Raw genomic sequence first — 9386 nt, forward strand, 5'->3', positions numbered from 1 at the left:
TATTAGGAAGAACTACTTCACTGTAAGGGTGGCCAGAGCCTGGAATAGGCTTCCCAGAGAGGTGGTGCTCTCACCTTCCCTGGAAATCTTCAAGAGGAGACTGGACAGGCACCTGGCTGGGGTCTTATGACCCCTCCCACCCCCAGCGCTCGTTCCTGCCCCCGGCAGGGGGTCGGACTCGATGATCTGTCTAGGTCCCTTCCGACTCATTGATTCTGTGATTCTATGTAAACAGACTTTCTGGTTGGCATCAAAGGCCTAACCATTCAAACCAGCAATTTGAATTCCCCATTGGTTTCTCCCAAACAGACAATAAATTTTAAGGCCTCATAGGAACATTCAGAACTGGGAGTCCTGTTGGGTTCCTCTAAAAGGGCACCTTAATCCTGTTACAGGGAAGACAGGACCAGGCAAGAAAAAATCAGCAAGTCCCCTTCAAAACCAGAACCTTTGTAGTCCCAAGGGGCAGAGGGATCACCTGCAGAAGAGAAAAGCCTTGCTAGAGCAGCTGGAACAATAGAGGCTCCAGCTGCCCAGAGGGCAAACCTACCTAAACAGAACAGGGCAAGCAGCCTGCTACAGGTGAAAGCAGAGGCCTCCTGAGCCGAAGGGAGCTACCATGGGCTAGGGACTTACACCTGCAGAGCTCAGCCTGCAAACAGCCAGTTGCAGAACCCAATACCAAGAGGGGAAGTGGAGATTAGCAATTCAGGGACCGGGTGAGCAGGAAGCCCAGTCAGCTGATCAAAGGGGGGCAACCTGGCTTGGATATAAACTCTAGGGTAAAAGAGGGAGGACTGGCCCTTGCAGCTGAGAAGGATGGAGCCCTTCAGGGAGACAAGGAGGAAGGCAAGCCCAACAAGAGGGTCTGTGACCCAAGAGGAAGAGCCTCAGGTGATGGAAAGAGAGTTGAATGTGTGCATAGGAAACTGGAGATTTTTTGTGTTCACTCTGGAAGGATCCTGGGGAGTGAGTGCACCCAGAGGACTGAGAATGGCTTATATGACCCCAGGAAGGGTCCTAGGCAGTAAGTGCACCCAGAGGATTGCAGGCTGTTTATGTTGGCCCAGGAGGGCCTGGGGGAGTGGGTGCACCCTGAGGATCTAGGTGGGAGGGAACCCTCCCAAGGGCTGAAGCCCCAGCCAAAGACAGAGGGGCAAGGGAAAGAAAAAGTTGGATCCCCATGTAGGCTAGCCAGACTAGTAACCTAAGGATGGGTAGAGGAGGAAGTAAGGCACCCATGGCTGGAATCCAGGCACCCAAAGACAGCCTCCTAGAACAGCATGTTAATTTTACATTATGGTGCGACTGGGGGGAGAGAGGAGCTAAATTAGGGTGCCAGGATAGGCAGTTGGGTGCAGCACAGTCACCAAGGGGTGCCACAACCACCCCTGGGAGTGAACCCTATTACAGTTCCCAGTGCAATGGCCCTAACTGATGGGCTGGGTGCTGGAGAGCAGGGTGGGAAAGGAGTGTCTCATTTTAAGTAGACACTGTTCCATCTAATCGTGTAGTTAGAGAAAGGCAAAAGCTTTCCCCTCATCCTATCCTAGCTAGACAGGTCAGGGCCCCGAAGTACCAAGTACGAGCAGAGGGGAGGAAGATCCCTCAGAGCAGTGGCCCTGGCTGCAGCACAATCCCAGGCTGGTGCTTCTTTGTCAGCACTGAGGAGTAGCACTGTGGTGACAGATGGTAGTAGAAACACCCAAACTCCCGATGACAGCTCCCACAGGGAGAGCTGCACCTCCAAGGAATTTTGGGCTGGAAAATCCAAATGTACAAAATGTCTGGAGAAAATGGAAATAAATGCAGGTGGCAGAAGTAGTATGCATTAGTGTGCCAGACTACCAAGAGTGTTTGGGTGTGAGCTACTGAGGCTCCAGTAGTTGCACAGGAGCAGTGGGAGACTGTAAAGAGAGGCTGATGTGGAGAAGGAAAGCTGCATGAGTGCAATGGGTCATGACAAGAGAAAGATGCTGGAGGGGCAGTGACCTGCTGGTTTGGGCATGGTGGTGTCACTACAGCTTTCAGCTACAAGGAGGATATGAAGGACCAGGGATCAACAGTCACTTCTCAGGCTAGTTAAGCTTTCCCAGAACAGAATGGAGACCTGCATTCCTACAGCTGTTCCTAAGGAAAGATTAACCAGCCTGCCCCACTTCTGAGTTAGTCACCATATATGTCAGCTATAGCAAGAAGAGTGAAGGAAAGCCCTTGAGACTTCCCCTGAGGTAGAGGAGGGGGAATCCGGGTTTTCCATTTTCCACAGAAAAATGGAGAAAACCACAGATTCCCTGTTTTATTGGAGAAAACGCAGATTTCCCTTTTTAGCAGAGAAATCCATGGATTCTCCGCTTTTGCAAAGGGCTCTTGCAGGCTGGCACAGCTCCAGCCTGCAAGAGCCGATTGCAGAAAGGGTGGGAAACCCCCAGTCCTGCCTGGAGGGAGAGGGGAGAAAGGCAGGCCCGAGCCTGTGAGTCAGCCAAGACTGGGCTCAGGCTCAGGCTCACCCTTCGCCCCTGGATCCTAGAGATAAGTGGGGCTGGGGACTGTGGGGTAGGGCCGGGGAAGATGGTTGGGGGCTGAGGGAGTGCGGGGTGCTGCCGGCCTCAGGTGGCACACCACAGCTGGTAGCAGGGGTGAGGGGGTGGCCACTGTGTGGCGCAGGATGGTGGTGGGGATGGCTGCGTGTCGCCCGGCCGCCACCACACTGCCACTACCGCCCCGTGGTCAGCTGCACAGCTCTGGGCACAGCTTCGCAGCAGTGCGGGGAGGTTTTGTAGGCAGTGGCCGTCAGCACTGGCAAGGGCCTACAGGGAAGTGGCCGCTGCATGCTTGCCCCCCGCCCCCTCAGCCACCATCCCTTGCTGCGGCTGTAGAGCCGGCCACGGAGCAGTACAGCCGGCCGCATGCAAGCCTCTTTCTCCCCCTCCCCTGGGCAGGCAGCTGGGCAACCACGCTGTGCCCTGCATTGCTTGCCCACAAAGCCCCCCACAGGGGGGCACCCCTGCCCTCACCCTCTGGCCCTGCTTCTGGATGTGGTGCCACCTGGGGCCGGCAGCACCCCTGCTCCCTTGGCCCTCAAACCATCTCCCCCAGCCCTGCCCCACAGCCCCCAAGCCCCACTTACCTCTAGGATCCAGGGACTAAGGGCATGGCTCCATGGTGGCAGCACTTGCCCGCAAAGTCATCCCCCCATCCAGCCAGCATGCAGCTGCCACCGCCCCACACTACTGAAGAGCCATGCAGCCGGTCATGAGGCAAAAGCAGTGGTGCAGTGGCAGCAGCTGCATGCAAGCCCCCCTTTCCACCCCCCGGCCAAGTGGCACATATGTGGCCCATACATGGTGTTTGCCACTGCACTGCTGCTGCCGCGCCTTGCGCCACTTGCTCACAAAGCTGTGTGGGTGGCTGTGGGATGGTAGTGCAGGGTGCAGTAGCAGAGTTGCGGTGGCAAGCTCCATGTGTGAACCCCCTGTCATGCCAGCTGGCATGTGTGCCACCCGCAAAGTGGCACCCCTGCCCTCGCCCCCTGGCCCTGCTCCTGGGAGTGGGAACAGGGGCACGCTCGCCCCCCACCTTGGTCTGCCCCCCCAGCACCTTCCCTTTCCCCCGCCCTGCTCCTTCCCCCCCACAGACTTACCTGCTGGGGTGGCTGTCAGTGTCTGTGTGTGCCTCTGTGTATGCGTGTCTATGTCTGTCTGGGGGCCTGTTGTGAGGGGCATCAGGAGGGCTGTTGAGACTGCAGAGGAATGCAGGGCACCAGCAGCACTGGCGGGGGGCACTGTGGGTGCCCTTTAATTTTTATCATGGATTTGGGGTTTTTAATCAGAGAAAACCAGGATCCATGGTCATCAGTATGCTAGGGATATAGGAAATGCCACCTAAATTCAAAGCCCTGCTTATCTTCACCAGAAGCAAGGAACCACACAGTGGATTAAACAGATTTTCTTGCTGTATCTATGTAGAAGGAGCATCAGTAAAGTTACGAAATAAACCCTGGCAATAATTTTCCATCCAACCACTTTTCCTGCTGCCACATCAGGCTCAGTGAAATAGACCCCTGGAAGTTCTAAGCCAGGCCAACTGCTGCCACCCAGAGGCAAAAGCTAGCTTGCCTTGCTGTATATTTTTATCATCATCCTGTACACAGAAGCTTCTCTTTTCTCTGTCATCAAAGCTCCCTTTTCAGGTAATTGTGTCCTGAAGGGAGATTGTCTTTCCTCTCTGCCCAGGCTCTAAAAGGTAGCAGATATAATGTGTATATGGGTCACACAGCCTGAACCTTGCATCACTGAAATCTTCACGCTCTCATTCATACTTCTGTAAAGCTACAGGAACAGCACTGTAATTATAGGAGTGACTCCAGATTTACATCAGTGTAATTCAGAACAGAAGTTGGCCCTTTCTCTCTCTTGCAGTTAACCAAGTAACAGAAGTGTTGCTGTTCCCACCATGTGGGGAGAAAGGGACCAGGGTTAATCTGAGTACAAATAAGAGTAGATTTTATCAAAGGTTTCACATAGCAATGGCTACAAGCGCTGACTGTTGGAGCTTGTCTACATTACAGAGTAGCTCCTCTGTAGTGTTGTCAGAGTTGCAGAGCACCCCCAGTGCAGATGCTGAATAATTATAGACAGGTTTTCTACCAGCTTAACTACTCCATGCAGGAGCCTTCTGTCAGTGTATCTGCATCCAGCCCTGTGATTTTGTTGCACAAAGGGTGTATTTCACACTGAGCTAGTACAGCTATCAGCTAAATTGTGAGTGTAGGCCAGATCTTGGTTTGCCATACATTATGCAACTTTCCACAGAGTATACAGCTGAAGTCTATGGCATGGTAATTCTTTGCATCAACACTTAGCTATTATAATAAATGAAGTAGTAGTCAGGAATCTTTTTTTGTCATAGAACATTTTTGCACTGCAAGTCAGTGGGTTTTTTTCTTTTTCAGCAATGCTTTCTAGGTTTTCATCAATAATATTGACAACATTGATCATTAGCAACAGCTGTCTTGAATCCATAAGGCTCAAGGTGTTTCCAAAAGTAATGTTGTTGTTCCTTCTAGATCAGGGGTGGGCAAAATGTAGCCTGGGGGCTGGATGCAGCCCGCCAGGTCATTCTATCTGGCGGGGCCCCTAAAAAATTTAGGAAATTAATATTTATCTGCCTCTGGCTGCCTATCAATGGCTTGCTAAAACTCAGTAAGTGGCCCTCTGCCCAAAATAATTGCCCGCCCCTGTTCTAGATGTAGTCTTTGTGGACTGGACAGGCTGAGCTAACTCATGGGATCAAAGCTGAGACTTGTCCAGGTACAGTGACAAAGTGAAGATATGCTGCATTCTTTAGGGGTGTGTCTTACAGAGCCCAATATGAGTTTGCTCATTTCCTACTGTGTGGGAGTTTAGTCCTTTAACTCAGCCTGTAAAATTTTGTGCTTGAAGCGCCTCCACTCAATCCTGGGACTGGGGTCACCTTGTCTTGTTTTTATTTGTTAGCTTTTCTGTGGCATTTTCCACATGACTGAATTTACTTTCCCAACCTTGCCATGAGGTGTGTGAGTGCTATCCCTATCATATAGCTGGGGCAACTGAAGTACAAAAAGAAGTGGCTTTCCCAGGGTTCCATTTGGTGATCTGTGCTAGAGCCAGAAGTGAAATCCAAGTCTGTTAAGGCCCCGTGCAGAGTATGTGAGATGTAAGGTTGACTTGGGTTAGATCCAGGGTGTCAAAGATGGAGGCTCGCTCCATATGGACGAAACATTTACTCTAGTATCCTTACTGATGAAGAAATAAGTGCTGACTGGAACCCCCTCCCTTCAGCGGAAAGGAAGCTGCTGCTAAGGCCACAGTGCCCCTTTCACCAGTACAGCTAGCAAGGGCAAAATACACCTGTTGCAGTAGCAGAGATAGACAGAGAATGCTGTGATGGTGCCTCACTGTCCCCTGAGCAATTTCCTGGAAGTTCTTGCCATTTGCTACAATGGTAGAAATGCCACTCAGTCCTGATGACCCACCTGTGTTTATGTTATCAGATCAACCTATACCATTGTGCCTGCCTCATGCACAGCTTGAGCTGAGAAATGCTGGCATTCATAACTCTCCTTATGCCCTTTCACCTCTGTTGGGGTCAGGTCTCCAGGAAGAGCTGGGTGTCTGCAGGAGTGACTGATCTGCAACACTGACATGTAGAAATGAAGCCTCGCCATTGAAAACTAAGATCTTACTTGAAGCAAAGGTACCAAGACTGTGTGGGCTCCCTCCCCCTTGGCCTGGAGCAGCCATTTTTTCCTGGGTAACAGGGCGTTTTGGTTTCCTTGTCATCCAGTCCTGGAACTCACTCTGCCTTTGGGATGAGCTCTAGGCTTTTGCACACTCCCCACACACTGCTCCACCCAGCCCTCGCCCTTGTGAGAAGAAAATGCAACCCGTTTCAACAACAAGAGAGCAATTTTTGTTTCAAAGGGCTCGTTCCTGATCTCCAGCCGATCTCAGCATACACAGAGCCCTTTCAGCACAGAGAAAGGAGGGTGAAGGCATTCAGGAGAGCAGAGAACAATAAGGTCCATTGATGCTCTCTGAAGACCCAGAAACTTCTGCTGTGCGGAGATTGGACTCAGAGGGAAGTACAAAGCACTTAGAGTAAAAATCTGCCTCCAGGCAGAAGACCTGCAAGTAAGTCCGTAAAGCAGTCAGCGGTGGGTTGGAATGGTCTGATCATTCCCGTTAGCTCTCCAAAACACTGGTTTCAGCTGGAGCTGCAGCAGGTCCTACTCAAAGAGGGCAAGATTAGTTCATTTGTCTGCCTGTGTTGATCCTCCCTTTTCGGATATGTCATCTCTCTTTCATCTGTTTTTCATTCTCTCTCTTTGCTCTGTTCTAGCGAAGGGATTTTCATATTCACAAGGCAGAGCTTGCCGTATGAACTAAGACAAGGCCAAGTAGGGTCCTTGATTTTAACATTTATTTTATTCTCACAAAGATTTGACACTTGCCTCCCAAGTGTTAGCTCAAGTAACTGACCTCTGATGAGGATCTATATGAGGTCACTTTTTTCAGATGCCGTCTGTTGGCAGGAAGGCCTCTTTCAGCAGGAGCTTCCAGTCAAACCCATAGACTATGCTCCAATTCAGTGCAAACCCAGCAAATTTAGATCCCAAAAATTTGGCAGGCCAGTCTGCCTGAGGCCAAATGCCACGTTTAAAATGCCATTCCTAGAATGTAATTTTCCTTGAAAACAGATGAACAGTAAAACAATACATCTGAAACATTCTATTGAGTTCATAGGTTTTTTCTGTATTCTCTCTCTGCAAAAGTTCTAGCAAGCAGGTTTCCTGTCAGGAAAGGGTCAAAAGTGAGGCATTTTGAGAGAATATTTTCAGAAAATGAAATCTGAATTGGTAATTTTGAATAGCTTCTATGGAAACGTGATTCTAAGAGTGACATATATCCAGTCAGGGAGCAGAAATACTCCACGTGATCTGCATGGCCAGCCTGTACTGTTCAAACTTTAAATTTACTTTGAGGAAACAGAGCATAAGCAAGCTGCAGAGTAAGATTCAAAGATTTTTAAAACCCAAAGGACCACTATAATCAATCTATCCTTAAGCCAAATACAGGCCACCAAATTTTACCCTGGGATCCTTGCAGTCAGGAGATTTGAGGAGGAGGCTGATTTGGGCCACCTCTAGACAATGGAGGTATGGATTCTGTTTGAGATTATGAACGTGTAGCAAAACCTCCAGTTTTTTCTTTTCTTTTTTTTTTTAATTTAAAAATATACTCTGTCCCCTTCCTGTAACCATTTCTGACTTCCTCTCTGCCCTCTCTGTCCCTTATAAGCAATAGTGCTAGGTAAGCTAAGTTCTTGTATGCTATTAGTGCAACAAGCCCCTTTTTATATTGTAAATAGTATTCTGTTATGTTTGTATTGATTTTTTTTTTACTGTTTTATATTGTATTATGTTCCTATTATGTTTTTTTTTACTGTTTTATATTGAATTTATATGATTTAGGCCTATGTCTGTAAAGTAATGTCAAGTTTCCACTTTGTATGACAAGCTTCCATCTTGTGTCCCCTGCCCTATACAATATGTTGTAACTGTGTAACTCATGACTCTCCTCTCATGTAACTTGGTTCCTGAATGAATGGGAATGAATGAGGGCGCTTGAGAGACAATGGCGCTAGGTCTAAAAATAGCTCACTCTAAATGACCGAACCATCAACTCCACAACCCAACCATCACCCTGCATTGACCCTCCCTGGCTCAAGATTTGGAAGACAAAGTCTGCTGCAGAAACCAGCCAACCCACCATTACAGACACCTGAAACTGCATGTCCTAGCCTGGAGTGCACATGCTCAGCACACCAGGGGCTGACTCTTGCCTGGGCATGCCCCTGCCACTAATGTCATAGAAGTTCTGCCACTATAAAAGGGGGCAGTGAAGACAGATCCAGTGGGATGCCCTCTCCCCTCTCCATCTGGACCAGCACTACACCACACCACCAATCAACCCAGAGGCCCTGCCAGCAACCCCCTCTCAACAGCACCTTGCTGGAGAAGACCCCAACTGGCCAACAAGGATCAACTCATAGCCCAGGATAGGTAGCTATCACCCACCGTCCTTCCCCAAGCAAAGGACCTGGACTCTGTTGCTACATACCTTGATTTCAATCCCTCCACCAAGACTTTTTCTCTCCTGCTACCATTGTGTGTGTGTGTGTATGTGTGTGTGTGTAGGGGCTGTGTAGTGTGTTGTCTGTTTAATAAACCTGTTATTTTAAAACCCCAAGTTGGGTTTTGTCTTACTGACCTCCCAGCCCTACTCCAGTCTCTGCTTTCTGCCCCTCTGATCTTCCTCCTGTGTCTGTCTCTGTCATCCTGGCTCCCTCTCTGTGCCTCCCAGCTATCCGCTCACCAAACCCTGGACTTGCTTCCCAAGTAACCCCGGGGCACAGTGACCTTAAGTAAACCCAGGGGCCACTTTAACCTTAAATAACTCTATTCTCAAGTGAACCCAAGTAACCCCAGGGGACACTGAGCTCAAGTAACCCCAGGGATCACCTGACCTTGAGTAACCCAAGCTCCCTTTCCAGTCTGTGAATTCTAATCCTGGCCCCAGCAATTTTCACTCTCTTATTTTTCCCTCTCTCATCTTAACCCCCATCTATCTCCTTCCTTCCCCTCCTTACAGAAATCTTTGACCCTTGACTCCCCCTCCCATAGTCACCAAGTACCCTAGGTATCCTAAGTACCCCAAGTGCACACATATACCACACCATCCAAGTTAGGAACTCACCAGTGTGTATGTGCCTTTGTGTGTGTGTATGCACCCAATTGATTTGTGTGTGTGTGTGTGTGTGTGTGTGTGTGTGTGTGTGTGTAA

This window comes from Crocodylus porosus, unplaced genomic scaffold, assembly GCF_001723895.1.
Source record: "Crocodylus porosus isolate Cpor-Errol unplaced genomic scaffold, CroPor_comp1, whole genome shotgun sequence".
NCBI lineage: Eukaryota > Metazoa > Chordata > Crocodylia > Crocodylidae > Crocodylus > Crocodylus porosus.